A 23560-nucleotide genomic window follows, 5' to 3' on the forward strand; every position below is an offset into this window, starting at 1 on the left:
CGGCAATTTTCACAAAGGGTCTTTCTGAATCCGTTAAAGATGTTATGGTGGGGTTCCCCACGCCTGCTGGTCTGAGTGATTCTATGTCCCTGGCCATTCAGATTGATCGGCGCTTGCGCGAGCACAGAGTTGTGCACACTGTGGCGTTGTCCTCTGAGCGGAGCCCTGAGCCTATGCAGTGTGATAGGATTTTGTCTAGAGCTGAACGTCAAACATTCAGGCGTCAGAATAGGTTGTGTTTTTACTGCGGCGATTCTGCTCATGTTATTTCTGATTGCCCTAAGCGTACAAAGAGAATCGCTAGTTCTGTTGCCATCAGTACTATACAATCTAAATTTCTGTTATCTGTGACCTTGATCTGCTCATTATCATCATTTTCTGTCATGGCATTTGTGGATTCAGGCGCCGCTCTGAACTTAATGGACTTAGAATTTGCCAGACGTTGTGGTTTTCCCTTGCAGCCTTTGCAGAACCCTATTCCTTTGAGGGGCATTGATGCTACACCGTTGGCTAAAAATATACCTCAGTTTTGGACACAGCTGACCATGCGCATGGCGCCAGCCCATCAGGAAGATTGTTGTTTTCTGGTGTTGCATAATTTGCATGATGATATTGTGCTGGGTTTTCCATGGTTGCAGCTACATAATCCGGTGTTAGATTGGAAATCCATGTCTGTGACTAGTTGGGGTTGTCAGGGGTTTCATGATCAAGTTCCTTTGATGTCAATTTCCTCTTCCCCCTCTTCTGAAATTCCTGAGTTTTTGTCAGACTTCCAGGATGTATTCGATGAGCCCAAATCCAGTTCCCTTCCACTGCATAGGGACTGTGATTGTGCTATTGACTTGATTCCAGTTTGTACGTTCCCTAAGGGCCGACTTTTCAACCTGTCTGTGCCTGAACATACCACCATGCTGAGCTATATTAAGGAGTCTTTGGAGAAAGGGCATATTCGGCCATCTTCTTCACCGTTGGGAGCGGGGTTCTTTTTTGTTGCCAAGAAGGATGGCTCCTTGAGACCCTGTATTGATTATCGCCTCTTGAATAAGATCACGGTCAAATTTCCATATCCCTTACCTTTGCTTACTGATTTGTTTGCTAGGATTAAGGGGGCTAGCTGGTTTACTAAGATTGACCTTCGAGGGGCATATAATCTTATTCGTATTAAGCAGGGTGACGAATGGAAAACTGCATTTAATACGCCCGAAGGCCATTTTGAATACCTTGTGATGCCATTCGGACTCTCTAATGCCCCATCTGTGTTCCAATCCTTCATGCATTATATCTTTCGGAGTTATCTTGATAAATTCATGGTTGTATATTTGGATGATATTTTGATTTTTTCCAATGATTGGGAGTCTCATGTGAAACAGGTCAGGATGGTATTTCAGATCCTCCGTAATAATACTTTATTTGTGAAGGGGTCAAAGTGCCTCTTTGGAGTGCAGAAGGTTTCTTTTTTGGGTTTCATTTTTTCTCCCTCATCTATAGAAATGGATCCGGTTAAGGTTCAGGCCATTCATGATTGGATTCAGCCCACATCTGTGAAGAGCCTTCAGAAATTCTTGGGCTTTGCTAATTTTTATCGTCGTGTCATTGCCAACTTCTCCAGTGTGGTTAAACCTCTGACCGATTTGACCAAGAAAGGCGCTGATGTGACGAATTGGTCCTCCGCGGCTGTTTCTGCCTTTCAGGAGCTTAAACGCTGATTTACTTCTGCCCCTGTGTTGCGTCAGCTAGATGTTTCTCTTCCATTTCAGGTTGAGGTTGACACGTCTGAGATTGGGGCAGGGGCCGTTTTGACTCAGAGGAATTCTGATGGTTCCTTGATGAAACCGTGTGCCTTCTTTTCTCGGAAGTTTTCGCCTGCGGAACGCAATTATGATGTCGGCAATCGGGAGTTGTTGGCTATGAAGTGGGCATTTGAGGAGTGGCGACATTGGCTTGAGGGGGCCAAGCACCGTATTGTGGTCCTGACCGATCATAAGAATCTGATTTACCTCGAGTCTGCCAAACGCTGAATCCTAGACAGGCTCGATGGTCCCTGTTTTTCTCCTGTTTTGATTTTGTGGTCTCGTACATTCCTGGTACTAAGAATGTTAAGGCGGATACCCTCTCTAGGAGTTTTTTTCCTGATTCCCCTGGGGTTCTTGAGCCGGTGGGCATTTTGAAGGAAGGGGTGATTCTTTCTGCCATCTCCCCTGATTTGCGACGGGTTCTTCAGGAATTTCAGGCTAATAAACCTGACCGCTGTCCTGTGGGGAAACTGTTTGTTCCTGATAGATGGACTAGTAAAGTGATTTCTGAGGTTCATTGTTCTGTGTTGGCTGGCCATCCTGGGATTTTTGGTACCAGAGATTTGGTTGCTAGGTCCTTTTGGTGGCCTTCTTTGTCGCGGGATGTGCGTTCTTTTGTGCAGTCCTGTGGGATTTGTGCGCGGGCTAAGCCTTGCTGTTCCCGCGCTAGTGGGTTGCTTTTGCCATTACCGGTCCCCGAGAGGCCCTGGACACATATTTCTATGGATTTTATTTCCGATCTTCCTGTTTCCCAAAGAATGTCAGTTATCTGGGTTGTCTGTGACTGATTTTCTAAGATGGTTCATTTGGTGCCTTTGCCTAAATTGCCTTCTTCTTCTGATTTGGTTCCGTTGTTTTTTCAGCATGTGGTACGTTTGCATGGTATTCCGGAGAATATTGTGTCCGACAGAGGTTCCCAGTTTGTTTCTAGGTTTTGGCGGGCCTTTTGTGCCAAGCTGGGCATTGATTTGTCTTTTTCTTCTGCATTTCATCCTCAGACAAATGGCCAGACTGAGCGAACTAATCAGACCTTGGTGACCTACTTGAGATGCTTTGTGTCTGCTGATCAGGATGATTGGGTGGCTTTTTTGCCATTGGCTGAGTTTGCCCTTAATAATCGGGCTAGATCGGCTACTTTGGTTTCGCCTTTTTTTTGTAATTTTTGTTTTCATCCTCGTTTTTCTTCTGGGCAGGTTGAGCCTTCTGACCTTCCTGGTGTGGATTCTGTGGTCAACAGGTTGCAGCAGATTTGGGCTTATGTGGTGGACAATTTGGTGCTGTCTCAGGAGGAGGCTCAACGTTTTGCTAATCGTCGTCGGTGTGTTGGTTCCTGGCTTCGGGTTGGGGATCTGGTTTGGTTATCTTCCCGTCATGTTCCTATGAAGGTTTCTTCCCCTAAGTTTAAGCCTCGATTTATTGGTCCTTATAGGATTTCTGAGATTATTAATCCGGTGTCCTTTTGCCTGGCGCTTCCGGCCTCTTTTGCTATTCATAATGTCTTCCATAGATCTTTGTTGCGGAAATATGTGGAGCCCGTTGTTCCCTCTGTTGATCCTCCGGCCCCTGTATTGGTCAATGGGGAGTTGGAATATGTTGTTGAGAAGATTTTGGATTCTCGTTTTTCGAGGCGGAAGCTTCAGTACCTTGTAAAGTGGAAGGGTTATGGCCAGGAGGATAATTCTTGGGTTTCTGCCTCTGATGTCCATGCCGTTGATTTGGTTCGTGCCATTCATCGGGCTTATCCTGATCGGCCTGGGGGCTCTGGTGAGGGTTCGGTGACCCCTCCTCAAGGGGGGGGTACTGTTGTGAATTCAGCTTTTGGGCTCCCTCCGGTGGTTGTAGAGGGTAATGCAGTTGTGCCTGGACTGCAGGATTGGACAGGTGTATCTACTAATTGCAAAACTGACTGGGGTATATAGCTTTGCAGGACTCTTTAGTCCCTGCCAGTTGTCCATTGTTTTTGGAGGATTCACTTCCCTGCTGGTCTCTCCAGTTTGCTGTGCTTTTCTACAAAGATAAGTCCTGGCTTTGTTTTTGCTGTCCACCTGCTGTGGACCTTATAGTTCTGTGCATATTCATGTTTTTGTCTTGTCCAGCTTTGTCTGTGAAGGATTTTTTGCAGCCAAGCTGTGTCTCTGGAGATGCAGATATACCCCCCATGTCTTTAGTCAGATGTGGTGATTCATATTTTCTGTGGTGGATATTTTCTAGTGTTTTTATACTGACCGCATAGTACTCTGTTCTATTCTTTCTTTTTAGCTAGTATGGCCTCCTATGCTAAAATCTGATTTCATATCTGCGTATGTTATTTCCCTCTCCTCTCACAGTCAATATTTGTGGGGGGCTATCTATCCTTTGGGGATTTTCTCTGAGGCAAGATAGGTTTCCTGTTTCTGTCTTTAGGGGAAGTTAGATCTTAGGCTGTGCCGAGGGGTCTAGGGAGTGTTAGGTACCCCCCACGGCTACTTCTAGTTACGCTGCTAGGTTCAGGGTTTGCGGTCAGTACAGGGACCACCTTCTCCAGAGTCCATCTCATGCTGCTCCTAGGCCACCAGATCATAACACCATGGCCACCGTCGAAGGGATCCTGGAGAGCCTGAGGGCTGCAGTGGCATTGCACCCTCCAGGCTGGCTGGAACAGCAGGTGGCGGGCATTATCGGGAGCGGCGGGCCAGCAGCGGTGTCGGCGTCTCCAGTAAGGCGCTCGCGCCGGACCAGGCCTTCTGAGCGGCTGTCTCCCGATTCGGTTCCCAGGGTCCCCCGTAGGTGCAGGAGCCCCTCCAGGAACCCTCCAGGGTAGGAGGAATCCTACTGCCAGGCGGGGTCCGTCGGCGGCTGCCAGGCCTTTGCCTCACATTACTGTGGGGGCGGAGCCAGCGCGAGCCGAACAACGTGTGAGGCCTTGTATGTCGGGGAGCCGCGGCGGTGATGTCCCTGCCGCACGGCCTGCCTCTGCCTCTACTTCAATCAGGCAGGGAAGCAGTGTAGGATCGGGTGGCCCCGGAGGACCAGGAGCTGGGCTGGCCCCGTTTACTGCAGCAGGGTCTTTCCCTGCAGATGGGACACTTGATACAGTAGCGGTCTCATCATTGGTAGATGGGGGCTCGGCCGCTTTGGCAGCATCACCGCAAGTACAGCAGCCGTTCGTCAGCCAGCAAGCGACGGTTTCTTCACCTCCGGCTTCTGCAGCGCCGCAGGAGTTGCATCAGGATCCATCTCAGGGCCCCCAATGGCAGTCTTCTTCGGATGAAACGGATTTCCCTGGACAGTGGCGTCAGGATCCCGGTATTCCAGCTGGAGGGATCACAGCTCCCTCGCAGCCTGGTGAGTATGCGTCTTCGTCCTTGCTACCTTCACAGCTTTTCTCCTCTCCTGCTGTTCTGGGTCTGCATGGGGATGCGGGTCCTGTTCTTGGGACGAGGGTTACGGGTGCTGCAGACGTGGGGGGTGTAGGTGCGGTGTTAGCTAACGTAAAGGATTTATTGGCTAGGCTGGAGAAGGGTATGAGGGATCAAAGGCATTTGGCAGCGTGGATCGGTTCACAAAGGGGGGTTGGTGGTGTAAGGGAAGTAGCGGTGGGCCCCTGGGCTCCGGTTTCGGTTCAGACGGAGAAAGAGAAAGAGTGTCGTATTCACTTGGATGATAGGGCTCACGGGGAGGTGTATGTCTGTTTTGAGGGCTATTTGGGGGTGCATCTTAAAAAAGAGGTGAGGGAAAAAATTTTGAAAGATGAGTATGTGGAAATATTTTCGCTGCTCCCTTTGGAAAAATTTAACCTGGATAAGGGGAAGAAAGAGGACAGTAAGAAGGAGGAGGAGGAAAAACGTAGGTGGCGTTTGATTCCTCAGACTTTCATAAATTGGCTGCAGGCGTTTGCTATTTTGGCGAGCGTGATTGGAGAGAAGGCGCCGGAGAACTTTTTGGGCCTGTTTTGTTATATTGACTCTATTGGGGAGGCAGGCATGGCTGAGGTACGATGAGCAATTTCGGCAGCGGAAAGCTATACGTCCGACTCTTCGATGGGACCAAAAAGATATAGGGCTCTGGCTACGTGTGATGGCGCAGTACAAATTTGGTCATTCCTTTCAAGGGGGGACCGGTAGTGACGTTACACACGAGCATGCAATGAGTTTGAACTAGCATTGTGTCTGACTCATTCTTATCCGGTACCAACATGCTTTTAATCTGATTTGGAATGACTGGTGGATGAAGGGTATTGTCGTGACGACCCTGACAATTTGGCGCAACCAACATGGGGCGTGGCCCGCGATCCGAGACCCCCTGGACCCATGCCTGGACGTCCGTGGACGACACCCGTAGTGGCTGACCTCGAGGACTGATCACCCTCTAAACACGGTAAGTGGAGATCACATACTATGTATGTGTCACACTTGCTAGTGTTTCAGCCGTTATTGGTTAGTCTGTGGTCTCCTTAGGTCTGGGGAGTGACCGGTCGAGTGGTGAGACCGAGCGCGATCCCGTGCCACGCTTCGAACCAGCAACTGAGAGACGTCGCACTCTGCGCGTCCTCGTGTACACCACACCTCCTCCACCGGTCATTGTACTCCATTCAACCACCCTACCCGTGACTGTTGCCTAGTAGTGATAGAGTGAAAGATTGAGGAAGTTTGTGGATTGGGGGCGGCTTTGAGAAAGGGATAGGAGACGCAGCCTCTGTGATATTGTCCAGATAGGTAATTAAGACGTCCCGAGAGGGGACCACCTGTTTTTCTGTGGAGGGCTCTCACTAGGAGACCGCCTCCCAACGTTTAGAATATCGTGACAGGGTAGACTGTTAATCACTGGTGTTCAGAGGTTAGGGACAGCACGTCGAACGCGAGGCTCCGTGTTTTTTTGTTGGGAAACCAGTGTTGTTACCGCTGTCAGCGGCCTACTGCAGAAGGGCGTAGTATTCTGTGAGTCATGTTGCGTCTCTTATGGCAGAAGAAGTCCGTGCCCCACGAGTTAAGTGAGGATGCTGTGGTAGTCAAGACAATAGTAGAGTCACGGGAGGGCAAGAAGGCAGTCAAGAATGTTGAAAGATGAAGGACTGTTAGAACAAGTGCAAGCTCATCTGCGAGTTGCGCGAGGTTTAAAGAAAGAGGTTGATGGAGAGGGAGGATGAGAGGATGCAGAGCCCATGTTTGGCTATAAAATATCTCAATCATTAGTTTTTCTAAGGTGTTTTGGTATATGAGTTGTGTGAAGGTGTTGTAGAAATGAATTAAGTCTGAGAATTGCTGTATTCCGCTACTCTGTGTGGTTTTCCGAGACACCCGATGGGAGGGGGGAGTCAAATAGCTGCGTTGTTGTTTTTCTTCTTTTGTGTTGAGGAATGCCGTAAATTCTTATCTCTGTGTTTATAGCTGATGGGAGGGGTGAACCCCTGTGCGAATTGTTTTTTTTTTATTTCTCCTCTTTGTGCTGCGGGCCAGAGAAAGGGGGGCCAGCTGCGCTGAAGAATATGGAGTTGTGTATATTCTGTCCTTGGTTCAGTACGCGCTGAGTCCAGAAGAACTTAACCTATTCTGTATCAGCAGCTGCAGCGATCTTTACTCGCTCTCTAGTCCCCCTCCCCCGCCACAGCTGCAAGGACACAGCTCGCAGCTCCATTCCTTATCAGTGGCCCAAGAGAAAGACTCCAGCCCCCCTCCCTTACACAAATCCAGTCTCATATTCCAATATCCATTTTAACCCTGTGTCTGGAAATCTCTCTCGCCATGTTAATTCTCAGACCAAGACAAGACAGATGGATTTGTAAATATTGCGGTCAGACAAACCCAGACTGGAGAAATACTTGTATAATCTGTGCTGCAACCCAACCTAAGTGAATTACACTGATTCCTGTCCAGATAAGATCACATGTAGTGACATAAGAAGCTGACACAGGATTGTGGTTAGTGGGGACATTAACTTTGGGAGTAAGCTGACAGTAATCCTTTTGGGAAGGAGCTGTAGACCAGCATGTCATGTCACCCCCAACCGGTCATCATGTCACCCCCACCACCAGAGAACCAACCACATCAGGTAGTGTAAGACAGATACAGGAGTATCATCCCTGGAAGCCCTCTGACTAGCTAGCTACGCTAAAATAATTGGCTGACCCTGAGAACAAACCTTTCCCATTTTACAGACAAAGATAATATGATGCATTTCAAAAACCTGACCTGCACATCCAAACATAGACTGAGTGTGAACAGGTGCTGAACCCAGAGTCGCCAACTCGCACACAGTTAAATAAATAGGGCAGCACACTGCAGCGCCAAAACATGCAAACTTGAAAAAACGAAATTTGAACTGCATTACTGCACTAGAAATATGAAAAATGAGAGCCTTTAGCGCACAAAAATGGCCAATTTTATGTGTACCTCGTAGCCACGTTAAGGCATCTCTCTTATACGAGGTCCTACGCTTGACCTACCTCACTGAGAATAAACGTCTCCATCTGAATGGGTACATGTAGAAACCTCTTCTTGGACTCAAATTCTCTCTCTATGTGGAGGGGTATTGGACCTACTATAATTAAAACACCTGAAGCTAGGAGGCGGGGAGTGCACGATCAGAAGGCTAGAGAATACATTTCAAAAACCTGACCTGCACATCCAAACATAGACTGAGTGTGAACAGGTGCTGAACCCAGAGTCGCCAACTCACACACAGTTAAATAAATAGGGCAGCACACTGCAGCGCCAAAACATGCAAACTTGAAAAAACGAAATTTGAACTGCATTACTGCACTAGAAATATGAAAAATGAGAGCCTTTAGCGCACAAAAATGGCCAATTTTATGTGTACCTCGTAGCCACGTTAAGGCATCTCTCTTATACGAGGTCCTACGCTTGACCTACCTCACTGAGAATAAACGTCTCCATCTGAATGGGTACATGTAGAAACCTCTTCTTGGACTCAAATTCTCTCTCTATGTGGAGGGGTATTGGACCTACTATAATTAAAACACCTGAAGCTAGGAGGCGGGGAGTGCACGATCAGAAGGCTAGAGAATACATTTCAAAAACCTGACCTGCACATCCAAACATAGACTGAGTGTGAACAGGTGCTGAACCCAGAGTCGCCAACTCGCACACAGTTAAATAAATAGGGCAGCACACTGCAGCGCCAAAACATGCAAACTTGAAAAAACGAAATTTGAACTGCATTACTGCACTAGAAATATGAAAAATGAGAGCCTTTAGCGCACAAAAATGGCCAATTTTATGTGTACCTCGTAGCCACGTTAAGGCATCTCTCTTATACGAGGTCCTACGCTTGACCTACCTCACTGAGAATAAACGTCTCCATCTGAATGGGTACATGTAGAAACCTCTTCTTGGACTCAAATTCTCTCTCTATGTGGAGGGGTATTGGACCTACTATAATTAAAACACCTGAAGCTAGGAGGCTAGGAGATTTATTTAACTGTGTGCGAGTTGGCGACTCTGGGTTCAGCACCTGTTCACACTCAGTCTATGTTTGGATGTGCAGGTCAGGTTTTTGAAATGTATTCTCTAGCCTTCTGATCGTGCACTCCCCGCCTCCTAGCTTCAGGTGTTTTAATTATAGTAGGTCCAATACCCCTCCACATAGAGAGAGAATTTGAGTCCAAGAAGAGGTTTCTACATGTACCCATTCAGATGGAGACGTTTATTCTCAGTGAGGTAGGTCAAGCGTAGGACCTCGTATAAGAGAGATGCCTTAACGTGGCTACGAGGTACACATAAAATTGGCCATTTTTGTGCGCTAAAGGCTCTCATTTTTCATATTTCTAGTGCAGTAATGCAGTTCAAATTTCGTTTTTTCAAGTTTGCATGTTTTGGCGCTGCAGTGTGCTGCCCTATTTATTTAACTGTGTGCGAGTTGGCGACTCTGGGTTCAGCACCTGTTCACACTCAGTCTATGTTTGGATGTGCAGGTCAGGTTTTTGAAATGTATTCTCTAGCCTTCTGATCGTGCACTCCCCGCCTCCTAGCTTCAGGTGTTTTAATTATAGTAGGTCCAATACCCCTCCACATAGAGAGAGAATTTGAGTCCAAGAAGAGGTTTCTACATGTACCCATTCAGATGGAGACGTTTATTCTCAGTGAGGTAGGTCAAGCGTAGGACCTCGTATAAGAGAGATGCCTTAACGTGGCTACGAGGTACACATAAAATTGGCCATTTTTGTGTGCTAAAGGCTCTCATTTTTCATATTTCTAGTGCAGTAATGCAGTTCAAATTTCGTTTTTTCAAGTTTGCATGTTTTGGCGCTGCAGTGTGCTGCCCTATTTATTTAACTGTGTGCGAGTTGGCGACTCTGGGTTCAGCACCTGTTCACACTCAGTCTATGTTTGGATGTGCAGGTCAGGTTTTTGAAATGTATTCTCTAGCCTTCTGATCGTGCACTCCCCGCCTCCTAGCTTCAGGTGTTTTAATTATAGTAGGTCCAATACCCCTCCACATAGAGAGAGAATTTGAGTCCAAGAAGAGGTTTCTACATGTACCCATTCAGATGGAGACGTTTATTCTCAGTGAGGTAGGTCAAGCGTAGGACCTCGTATAAGAGAGATGCCTTAACGTGGCTACGAGGTACACATAAAATTGGCCATTTTTGTGCGCTAAAGGCTCTCATTTTTCATATTTCTAGTGCAGTAATGCAGTTCAAATTTCGTTTTTTCAAGTTTGCATGTTTTGGCGCTGCAGTGTGCTGCCCTATTTATTTAACTGTGTGCGAGTTGGTGACTCTGGGTTCAGCACCTGTTCACACTCAGTCTATGTTTGGATGTGCAGGTCAGGTTTTTGAAATGTATTCTCTAGCCTTCTGATCGTGCACTCCCCGCCTCCTAGCTTCAGGTGTTTTAATTATAGTAGGTCCAATACCCCTCCACATAGAGAGAGAATTTGAGTCCAAGAAGAGGTTTCTACATGTACCCATTCAGATGGAGACGTTTATTCTCAGTGAGGTAGGTCAAGCGTAGGACCTCGTATAAGAGAGATGCCTTAACGTGGCTACGAGGTACACATAAAATTGGCCATTTTTGTGCGCTAAAGGCTCTCATTTTTCATATTTCTAGTGCAGGAATGCAGTTCAAATTTCGTTTTTTCAAGTTTGCATGTTTTGGCGCTGCAGTGTGCTGCCCTATTTATTTAACTGTGTGCGAGTTGGCGACTCTGGGTTCAGCACCTGTTCACACTCAGTCTATGTTTGGATGTGCAGGTCAGGTTTTTGAAATGTATTCTCTAGCCTTCTGATCGTGCACTCCCCGCCTCCTAGCTTCAGGTGTTTTAATTATAGTAGGTCCAATACCCCTCCACATAGAGAGAGAATTTGAGTCCAAGAAGAGGTTTCTACATGTACCCATTCAGATGGAGACGTTTATTCTCAGTGAGGTAGGTCAAGCGTAGGACCTCGTATAAGAGAGATGCCTTAACGTGGCTACGAGGTACACATAAAATTGGCCATTTTTGTGCGCTAAAGGCTCTCATTTTTCATATTTCTAGTGCAGTAATGCAGTTCAAATTTCGTTTTTTCAAGTTTGCATGTTTTGGCGCTGCAGTGTGCTGCCCTATTTATTTAACTGTGTGCGAGTTGGCGACTCTGGGTTCAGCACCTGTTCACACTCAGTCTATGTTTGGATGTGCAGGTCAGGTTTTTGAAATGTATTCTCTAGCCTTCTGATCGTGCACTCCCCGCCTCCTAGCTTCAGGTGTTTTAATTATAGTAGGTCCAATACCCCTCCACATAGAGAGAGAATTTGAGTCCAAGAAGAGGTTTCTACATGTACCCATTCAGATGGAGACGTTTATTCTCAGTGAGGTAGGTCAAGCGTAGGACCTCGTATAAGAGAGATGCCTTAACGTGGCTACGAGGTACACATAAAATTGGCCATTTTTGTGCGCTAAAGGCTCTCATTTTTCATATTTCTAGTGCAGTAATGCAGTTCAAATTTTGTTTTTTCAAGTTTGCATGTTTTGGCGCTGCAGTGTGCTGCCCTATTTATTTAACTGTGTGCGAGTTGGCGACTCTGGGTTCAGCACCTGTTCACACTCAGTCTATGTTTGGATGTGCAGGTCAGGTTTTTGAAATGTATTCTTTAGCCTTCTGATCGTGCACTCCCCGCCTCCTAGCTTCAGGTGTTTTAATTATAGTAGGTCCAATACCCCTCCACATAGAGAGAGAATTTGAGTCCAAGAAGAGGTTTCTACATGTACCCATTCAGATGGAGACGTTTATTCTCAGTGAGGTAGGTCAAGCGTAGGACCTCGTATAAGAGAGATGCCTTAACGTGGCTACGAGGTACACATAAAATTGGCCATTTTTGTGCGCTAAAGGCTCTCATTTTTCATATTTCTAGTGCAGTAATGCAGTTCAAATTTCGTTTTTTCAAGTTTGCATGTTTTGGCGCTGCAGTGTGCTGCCCTATTTATTTAAAGATAATATGATGGACGTATAAGTGCACTTGAGCAGACCTAGAGAGTTGGTGAGCCAAGATGATAGGGAGATGGTATTTATGTTATATAACCCCTATGCAGATGAATATAATGAGATGTGTATCTTACATGCCCTTTCCCGATCAGTTTAAAAAAAAAAAAAAAAATAGGGGGGATAGTGTCTCTAACCCTGGCAGTTAGAATATCCTTATGTCACGTTGCTTCAGTATGTGGGTAAATTATTTATTTTTTGTTGTGTGCACAGACAGAGCAGGATGCCATTGTTGCCACTGTTAGTTTTCGCAAGTATCTGGCAGATCTGAACTGTCGGGTTTCGGCCTCGAAACTTCGGTTCTGCCTTGGTCAAGTGATATTTTTGGGTCACTGTCTCCTTCAGGGTGCCAGACACCTCACAGAAGAAAAAAAAAAGAAATAGCCGTCAGCTACAAAAGATGTGACTGAGCTCCAGCGTTTCCTTGGACTATGTACTTATTGTTGTCAGTGGATACCGGACGCATCCCGCATAATGCAACCTCTCTACAATGCCCTGAAAGACTGTTCAAGATATGCTGATGATTTTGGCAGATTCCACACTGGATACGCTGTTACTACAGAAGACACTGTATTGCACGCAGCTGCACTCCCTCCCTCCCTCCCTGTCAGCACATGAAGCAGAACGTCAGGCTCTGTCTACTACATGTACTTTGGCCAAAGACAGGCGGGCTAATAAATACACGGACTCACAGTATGCATTTGGTATTGCTCATGATTTCGGAGCCCTATGGGCTAATCGAGGATTTGTTAATACCGCCGGGACTCAGTGAAGAATGTTGAAGCTGTTAAAGCCCTCATGGACTCAATCAAATTACCTACTCAGGTGGCCATTATCAAAGTTAAGGAGCACGGTACTATGGAACAGTCCACAGACTGGTGGTAACACCTTTGCGGATATGCAAGCAAAGCCGCTGCTGCTCTCCTGCCTGTTGAATTAACCATACCAGCTATGGTGACCACACGCTCTCAGCGTAAACAGTTACAAGAAACACTGACTCTACAGGAACCTGATGATCTACGACAGACTGAGGTTTTCTGCCGGACCCACGAGACCGCTTAATGACGATGCAGAGAATGTCTCCAAAGGAAGAAGTGAAGCAGTGGAAAGCTGATGGAGCACATATGGACAATGGCCGCTGGAAAAAGGACCAACTTGTGTGTCTCCCTAAGCGGATGTACCCTGCTATTGCCACGTGGGCGCATGGGCCCACACATCGAGGTATCTGTCAGACCTGCAAACCCGGTCAACTTCAACGTGTACCCCCGAAGCATCTTGCTAAGCCCGACTATCTTTTCCAAAGGCTCCAGGTGGACCTCATTACGTTGCCTAAGTCTGGAAGGTATGAATATTGTCTGGTGGTTGTCGATATGTTCTCCAGTTGGCCAGAAGCATTCCCCGTTACCAACGTGACTGCAAAGATTACAGCAAGGAAACTGGTGATGGAAGTTATATGCAGTTATGGTGTTCCAGAAGTTGTTGAAAGTGACCAAGACCCGGCCTTTCCTTCTCATGTGTATCAGGAGGTTCTGACAATGCTTGGATCCACTGTAGCTCTCCATACTCCGTACCATCCACAATCCAGTGGGAAAGTTGAGAGGCTGAACGGCACACTGAAGGGACAATTGACCAAAATGATGCAGGAGACTACGGCTCCATGGCCAGGGCTCTTACACGTTCGTACTACCCATAAGGCAAAACATGGCCTGTCCCCATATGAGATATTGTTTGGTGCTAGGTTCTCAGTTGTAAATTTTCAGTCTCAGTAGTTGTCAGAAGAAACTGACCGTGCTGTTCAATATGTTATTCAGCTTACTAAAAATGTTGCTAACACCCATGTTTTAGTTTCTTCTTTCCTTCCAGATTCAGCAGAAACTGATATTGGTCACAACTTGAAGTTTGGTGGTCTTATGGTCGTGAAAAGCTATGTCAGTAAAACTTGAAGAAAGAGCACCTGGATCCACGCTTCACACTGCAAAAGAGACCGGACCAGCGCTTAGTCACAGTGGTGATAGAAGGAAAATGTTGCTGTTGTTTTTGGTCCTGAGGCTAGGGGCCATCTTCGCCCCTACCTTTCCGGCCCCTATTGTAAATAAGAATTCCGGTGCCACTATTCTCTGGGTAAATCTAACGGCCCCGGTAAATATCTGGTGATTTGATTTCTGCGATGTAGTCAAGTGCCCCGAGACTCAGCGGGTGGTAGAGGGAATTATCCAGTATTATATATGTGTTATCAGAGATAACAATTGTACTGGGAAGATATTGTCATAATGTGTTTAATGGTGGATACTATGGGAATTTAGGCCATATACAGCTCCAGGATATTAGCTTCAGACCAACCAAGGCCCCCGTTACCAGTACAGCTAAAATAGGCCTAGGTGAACGTTTGCAAAATATAGTTAACGAAGTAATCCCCATTCCAGGTCTTAGTTGGCAAGAAAATCAAAAGACGTGGGCACAGCTACTTAGGTGCACGGGTAGGTTCCCAAGCCGTATACATATAGATAAATAGAACCCGGCACTCAACTTGAGTCAAACTGGTGGTATTTTATTTCGTAGTATGAAAAACGTTTCGGCCTGGTCTGGCCTTCGTCAGTTACGTACTAAGAAGAGTTAGGAGAACCGCTGAGGAAATGCTACTGTAAGCGAGGTAAATCGCAGGGAATTCCCTTAGGAGATGTCTGTCTCCGATCGGAAGGGTTCAGCTGCCTGGAGGCCTCTCACAAGGGGAGAGCTTCTGAGGTGTCTGGATGAAGAAATCCACCTCCCCTTTCCCCATCACATGGACAGTCTCGAAGGATCTTTCTTTTTAGGGAAAAACTTAGTGTTTAGGGGGGATTGTCAAGGTAAAAATATATATCTTTATACTCTTTTGTACTTTTATGTATTCTTATGCTGTGAAACAATAAGTTTTTCCCTTCATACTTGCCAATGCAAATTTAACTGTATTTAAGATGGCTGCCAGTATTCACCTTTGCCCCACTTTCACTCGGCTGAAGGAACAAGTTACACATTCCAGAAGCCAAGTATCATTTCTATGGAAATCGAAACTTAAGATGTGGACAAAGGAAGATTCATCAGATGACGTCAGAGCCAACCAGAAGGACTGAATACTAGATACATTGCTTACCCCCCGCCTATCCCCACCCTCTGCACACCTTCCCCCAATAGATCATGTAATGTGTATCAGGAAATAAAGTTCAGTTGTTGCTGTGACGTTACACACGAGCATGCAATGAGTTTGAACCAGCATTGTGTCTGACTCATTCTTATCCGGTACCAACATGCTTTTAATCTGATTTGGAATGACTGGTGGATGAAGGGTATTGTCGTGACGACCCCGACAAGTGCAAGTTCGGGGTTAACTGCAAATTTAAGCATCTGTGTTCCCACTGCAGCGGCTCCTCTCACGGGGCCTCAAAATGCTTCAAAAAAGCTAAGTCAAAGTCAGGGGCCGGAAATTCTCATGGGGGCGACGCCGGTGAGGCTGGAAAGGATGGTCCCTTGTCTAAATAGGTACCCAAAGAAAGAAGCGGCGGTTTTGTTATATCATGGTTTTCAGGATGGTTTTGTAATTCCTGCCCCTCCGTTTGTGGCTCCACGGGTGTCGGAGAAGTTGAGGAAGGAGGTGGCGTTGGGTCGTATGTCCGGCCCCTTTTTGTCCCCTCCGTTTGTGGATCTGGTTGTTTCCCCGCTTGGTGTGGTGCCCAAGAAGGAAGCGGGTAAATTTCGTTTGATTCACCACCTGTCTTATAAACGTGGGCTGTCAGGGACTCTAGCACGTCTCGGGCTCTATGTGTTACTGTGTCATAGGTGTGTGTGGTGGACAGGTAACTTGTAGTTCAGCTGTCCTGCCGGTCTCTGCTGTAAGTCATAGAGTCCCTTACAACATCGGTGTTCCAGCTACCAGTGATCTGCGCTTCAGAGGGAGGCAGCCTGCTCTTAGCTGGTCTCCCCTGATGTTCCTCTCCTGTGCTTCGCTCTCCTGCACGCTCACTGCAATATGTTCTGCTTTCAGTGTTGTCTCTGTCCAGGGGCTGCAGCACTCTGTCGTGGCTGCACTGCCCCTCATGCGTTTTTCCTGCCTCAGACTGCTCCAGTCTGCTGTCTGGCACTAACTAACTAACTTTCCCTCCAAAACAACTATATATATGGGGAGTCACCTAGTAAATAGGATCAAAAGCTCCCCCTTGTGGCCTGGAGTGGAAACATGTTGCATGCTTGTGTTTACCTGATGAAAGTTATCCTTTCTTGCCTCCAAGCATAACATCACTTTCCCAATGAGGAAAGCAATGTGATGACCAGGACCCTGGAGCACCACATATACAGGGATAGCTTTTGTGAAGTCAGCAAAAGGCAAAGTGCTCAGTACAGAATTGAGAATAAGAATAATTCAATTAATAATTAATATTTAACAATTTATCAGAAACATGCTTAATTTCTTCTCTATCCTTCTTGATGACATCAAGGATTTGGGCAATAGGTTTCCTCACCATAATCAAATCCATATTTTTACCTTGTAGAACGTTCACAATGGGTTCCAAAATCGCAGATTATTTTGCAATCATAACTAAACCTACAATGAAAATTGGTTTAGTAAATGCACAGTGCAATTGATAGGCAGATTTTCTTGTAGCATAGTTTCCTTCGACCGAGAGATGTTCTAGTTAGGGTTGAGCAAAACGAATCGGACAAATTCAAAAATCGACGACTTTCGGCAAAGTTGGGTTTCATGAAACCCGACCCGATCCTAGTGTGGGATTGGCCATGAGGTCGGTGATTTGCGCGCAAAAGTCACGTTTTGTATGATGCTTTCAGCGCCATTTTTCAGCCAATTAAGGAGGATGCAGAGTGTGGGCAGCGTGATGACATAGGTCTCGGTCCCCACCATCTTAGAGAAGGGCATGACAGTGATTGGCTTGCTTTCTGCGGCGTCACAGGGGCTATAAAGGGGCGTGCACACCGGCTGCCATCTTACTTCTGCAGATCTTAGCATAGGGAGAGGTTGCTGCAGCTTCATCAGAAGAAGGGATATAATTAGGGAGGGAAGATTAACCCCCAAACTACTTGTGCTGTAGCGATTTCCACTGTCCAACACCACCATTTTTTTGCAGGGACAGTGGAGGCTATATTTTTGTGCATCATCTCTGTAGCTTATTAGGCTGCCTTATAAGGCTCCCTGATAGCTGCATTGCTGTTTGCACGCTGCTGTGCAAACCAACTGCTTTTTCAAAAGCAAAAATCCTGTTGCTCCTTTCTGCACAGTTATCTTGTTTATTTGTCCACACTTTTGTGTGCAGCAGTCCTATTTATTGCTGCCATACTTGTCCTGAAATCATTGTAGGGAGATTGAAATTGTACTACAGTCCTTGTATTTTTTCATATATCTTCCAGCCAATTTCTGCCACTTACATTGTGTTGTTTTATACACTGGGCCTGAGTTTTGGTTCAGTCTCCCCCCCAAAAATTGAGATTCAAATTCTCACAAAGTGGATATACTTCAGTCCTGTTAGTTTGTCGTATGTCAGCCAGCCACTTTCTGCCACTTAGATTCCGTTGTTATATACACTGGGCCTGAGTTTTGTTTCAGTCTCACAAAAAAAAGGGAGATTCTAATTCTCACAAAGTGGATATACGTCAGTCCTGTTAGTTTGTCGTATATCAGCCAGCCACTTTCTGCCACTTACATTGTGTTGTTTTATGCACAGGGCCTGAGGTTTGGTTCAGTCTCCCCAAAAAAGAGAGATTCAAATTCTCACAAAGTGGATATACTTCAGTCCTGTTAGTTTGTCGTATGTCAGCCAGCCACTTTCTGCCACTTAGATTGTGTTGTTTTATGCACAGGGCCTTAGGTTTGGTTTAGTCTCCCCCCCAAAAAAAGTGAGATTCAAATTATCACAAAGTGGATATATTTCAGTCCTTTTAGTTTGTGGTATATCAGCCAGCGACTTTCTGCCACTTACATTGTATTGTTTTATGCACAGGGCCTGAGGTTTGGTTTAGTCTCCCCCCCAAAAAAGTGAGATTCAAATTATCACAAAGTGGATATATTTCAGTCCTGTTAGTTTGTGGTATATCAGCCATCCACTTTCTGCCACTTACATTATGTTGTTTTATGCACAGGGCCTGAGGTTTGGTTTAGTCTCCCCCAAAAAAATTGAGATTCAAATTGTCACAAAGTGGATATACTTCAGTCCTGTTAGTTTGTCGGATGTCAGCCAGCCACTTTCTGCCACTTAGATTGTGTTGTTATATACACTGGGCGTGAGGTTTGGTTCAGTCTCCCTAAAAAAAGGGAGATTTAAATTCTCAACAAGTTTATATACACCTTATACCTTGTTTTACAGTACCATATAACGTTTGTTATTTTAGTTAGATTTTCTAAAAAATGAGGAAGTCTGGTGGAAGAGCCCGTGGGCGGTGGTTGCCAGCTGGTACTGATGGTGATGGTGGTGCATCTGGTGGTAGTGGCAAAAACACAATAGCACCTAAGGCTGGAGGTGTTGAGCCAGCGTCATCGTCTGGCTACACAAGGCCTCGAAGGCTCCCTTATCTAGGAGTAGGAAAACAGCTTTTAAAGCCGGAGCAGCAGGAAAAAGTTTTGGCTTTCCTTGCTGACTCAGCCTCTAGCTCTTTCACCTCCTCTTCAGAAAGTTCCAAATATAAAAGCAGCGAGTCATCACTGGATGCTCCCGGTCAGGAACAAGATGTTTCCTTGTGTCCTTCACCCAAACCAAAAGTGAAGGATGCGTCAGGCGACACTACAGGTTACTCCATGGAGCTCTTTACACATACCGTGCCTGGGTTAGAAAGGGAAATTGTTAACTGCCCATTACAAGATGAATTGGACATGGAGTGCACTGATGCACAGCCACAGCTAGATTATTATGCTGTTCCATTGACTCAGATCACTATACATTGCCCTCACAGTGTACTGAGCCAGAATCTGACCTTGATGAGACTATGGTGCCCCGTCCCGAATGCTATAGCACCTTAAACGGTGACACAGAGGAAGGTGCACATGACATTGAAGAGGAGGTGATAGATGACCCAGTTGTTGACCCAGATTGGCAGCCATTGGGGGAAGAGGGTGCCGCTGCCAGTAGCTCAGACGCAGAGGAGGATGATCCGCAGCAGCCATCTACATTGCAACAGCTGTCATCTGGCAGGCCCGTATAAGGCCAAAAACGTTTGTCAAAAACAAAAACAGTTTTAGGACAGCGTGGCCATCCGGTGAAAGTAGCACAGCGTGCAATGCCTGAAAAGGTGTTCGATAGTAGGAAGAGTGTAGTGTGGCAATTTTTTTACCAAGATCCGAATGATCAGTCAAAAGTTATCTGTAAGAAATGCTCAAAGACCTTTAGCAGAGGGAAGAATCTTCAAAATTTAAATACAACGTGCATATGCTTAGACATTTTACCAGCATGCACTTGCAAGCCTGGACTAACTACCAAACATCCTGTACCATTGGTGCACCTGTTCAGAATGAAGGTGGTCAGCAATGCTACATTGCTTCCCTCACTGTAAGTCCACCGGTTAGGACACCACCAGCAGCAAATGTGGAGGTATCGTCGCAAGGCCAAAGCAGTCAGGGAATCACAAGGTTATTGGTAGGAAACACTGTATGTAGGCCAACATCAAGAATACCATCACCAACCCTCTCTCAATCCGTCATGTCCACCACCACCACCGCTAGTTCCACCATATGCAGCTCTCCAGTCCAGCTCACCCTACAAGAGACTCTCGTTAGGAAAAGAAAGTACTCATCCTCTCATCCGCGTACACAGGGTTTGAACGCCCACATTGCTATACTAATCTCGTTAGAGATGATGCCCTGCCGGTTGGTTGAAAGCGAAGCTTTCAAGGACCTGATGGCCCACGCAGTACCACGCTATGACCTACCCAGTCGGCACTTCTTTGCGAGAAAAGCCATCCCAGCCCTCCACCAGCATGTCAAAGACCGCATTGTCCATGCACTGAGGCAATCAGTCAGTGGAAAGGTGCACCTCACAACAGAGTTATGGACCAGTAGGCATGGCCAGGGATGTTACGTGTCCATCACGGCGCACTGGGTTAATGTGGTGGATGCAGGGTCCACAGGGGACAGCCATAGTGGGACAGTTCTGCCTAGCTCACGGTTTAGGAAACAGTTGGCTGTAGGCATTCGCCACCCTTCCTCCTCCTTATCCTCCAGAAGTGAAAGCTCGTCCACAGAGCGCAGTCGCACGACCACTCGCAGCTGCCAGTGTTGCACACGAGGTGTCCCATTATCGAACAGCTAGTGCTAAGCGTCAGCAGGCTGTGTTACAAATGAAGTGTTTATGTGACAACAGACACACCGCGGAAGTACTGGCCGAGTACTTGCAGCAACAAACTCAGTTATGGCTGGGCAGTGTACATCTTGAGGCAGGCAAGGTAGTCAGTGATAACGGAAGGAATTTTATGGCTGCCATAGCCCTTTCAGAACTTAAACACATTCCTTGCCTGGCTCACACCTTGAGCCTGGTGGTGCAGTGCTTCCTCAAAAATTATCCAGAGTTACCAGCCCTGCTCCTGAAGGTGCGAAGACTTTGCTCGCACATCTGCCGGTCGCCCATACACTCCAGCCGTATGCTGAACCATCAACGATCGCTGAATCTTCCCTAGCACCGCCTAATAATCGACATTGCAACAAGGTGGAACTCCACACTGCACATGGTTCAGAGGCTGTGCGAACAGTGGCGTGCTGTAATTAATTTGTGGGAGGATACACATAAACTGGCAGGCACTTGGATGGCAGACATGGAGTTGTCTGGTGTGCAGTGGTCGAAGCTCCAAGACCTCTGTCAAGTCCTTCAGTGTTTTGAGGAATGCACACTGCTGGTAAGTGCAGACGACGCCATCATAAGCATGAGCATCTCACTAATGCGTCTGCTGATGCAAAGTTTGACGCACATTAAGGAGCTGGCGTCTGCAGCCGAGGAGGAGGGAAGCCTTGATGACAGTCAGCCATTGTCTGCTCAGGGAACTCTCCTGGTCGAAGTGGCGGACGAAGAGGAGGAGGAGGAGGATGATGGGGATGAATATTTATGGGGAGTGTAATGTATGGACAGTACAACTGGCGACGAGGATGGGATTGAATCACCTGCTACTGTGAGTACTGACCCCTGCTTTACACGCCAGCGCCACTGAGAGACTCCAACATGGCTGAATACTTGCACATGTTCCCACAGTTTGATATGACTGATGTCACTAATCTCTCTCATAACTGGAGAAAATGGTTAAATCGATTTGAGAATTTCCTGGAAGCAATAGATATAAAAGAGGAGAACAGAAAAAAGTCGTGTTCCTGCATTGTGCGGGCACAGGAGTCTATGACATATATAGCACATTACCAGCAGCGGAGACAGACACGTACAGCAAATGCTCCAAAGCTCTCACTGACTACTTCAACCCTAAACAAAACATCAGATATGAAAGATACAAGTTCAGGATTGCTAAGCAGCTTCCAGAAGAATCCATAGACACCGATGTCACCCGGCTAAAAGAACTAGCACATGGGTGTGCATTTACTGACGTAGATGATGAAATCCTAACTCAAGTAATTGTCACCTGCTCGTCTAATACCATAAGGCGTAAAGCTCTGCAGCAGGATCTCTCTCTGCATGATTTACTCAAGATGGCCCGTGCTATAGAGATAGCAGATCATCAGGCAACTGCAATGGAGAGTGGGGATAATTTACATGTGCATAATCTCAAACATAACAGTGCACAAGGCAAGCAGGCCCCGCAACAGAAGAAATGTTATAGATGTGGACAAGATTTCCCTCACCACATGAACAAATGTCCAGCTATAGGACAAACTTGCAGTAAATGTGGAAAAGGGAACCATTTTGCAGTTGTCTGCAAATCAGCGCCCAACAAGTCTCCTCTGCCAATGACAAAGCCTGCAAATATAAAAATGGTAAATCAGGATATAGGAGAAGTGTCTGTGGCTGAGAACTATGTGTTCACGACGTCTGTCACTGGCTCAGTGCAGTCTCCATGTATTACACTCACCATCTGCAACACGGATATCACCTTTACAATAGATACAGGAGCTTCGGTGGATATCATAGACAGCAATACTTATGAACAGTTGAAAACAAAGCCAGCCTTACAGCAAGTGCATACTAAAATCTTCCCATATGGATCTAAAACACCTCTAGTTACAATGGGACAATTTGATGCTGAACTTAGCTATAAAGAAAATAGGCAGAAAACCACCTTTCACACATTACAAGGATCAGGAGGCTGTCTTCTCAGCTATCACACTGCCTTGAAGCTAAGACTCATCCAGATTGTTCATACCATAACCGACCCTGCGGACCTGGATGTACAAGCCATGGTGAATAGTTTTCCCTCCCTATTTAGTGGACTAGGAAAATTAAAGGACTCTCAAGTGCATCTTCATGTGGATGACAGTGTTCGTCCAGTAGCCCAGGCTCACAGGCGTATTCCATTTCACCTGAGAAAGAAGGTAGAAAAGGAACTCCAATTACTCATGGATGATGATGTCATTGAAACTGTTTCGGGTCCCACTCCGTGGGTCTCTCCACTTGTGGTAGTTCCAAAACCAAAGACTCCAGAGCAGGTAAGATTGTGTGTTGACATGCGCCTGCCCAACACTGCTATTCAAAGGGAAAGACACATCTCACCCACAATTGATGACATTATTAATTTATTAAATGGAACAACTGTTTTTTTCAAAGCTCGACCTCAATAAGGGCTATCATCAATTAGAATTGAGTCCAGAATCCAGATACTTAACAACATTTTCCACCCATGTGGGTCTCAGAAGATACAAAAGATTGACGTTTGGGGTCTGCTCAGCAGCAGAAATTTTTCAAGATACGATAAGGAGCGTCATTCAACATATTCCAAATGCCTTTAATTACAGTGATGACATACTGGTTTTTGGGAAAACTCAAGCTGAACATAATCGTGCTCTATATTCTATCTTTGAATGTCTGCTCTCTGCTGGACTCACTTTAAACAAAGAAAAATGCAATTTGATAAAAATTCATTGGAGTTCTATGGTCACATTTTCTTGGCGGAAGGAGTACGACCTGATCCCAAGAAGGTGGAATCCATCAGAGCAGCTTCAATTCCACAGGATGCCAGTGAAGTGCGCTCTTTTCTTGGAATGGCAAGTTACTGTGCTAGATATATTCCAAATTTTTCAACAATCAGCACTCCATTAAGGGAACTTACGAAACAAAATTGCGTTTTTCAATGGTCCCAAGACTGTCAGGCCTCTTTTGAAACAATCAAAAACGAACTCTGCTCAACA

The sequence above is a fragment of the Ranitomeya imitator genome, chromosome 1 (assembly GCF_032444005.1).
Source record: "Ranitomeya imitator isolate aRanImi1 chromosome 1, aRanImi1.pri, whole genome shotgun sequence".
NCBI classification, from domain to species: domain Eukaryota; kingdom Metazoa; phylum Chordata; class Amphibia; order Anura; family Dendrobatidae; genus Ranitomeya; species Ranitomeya imitator.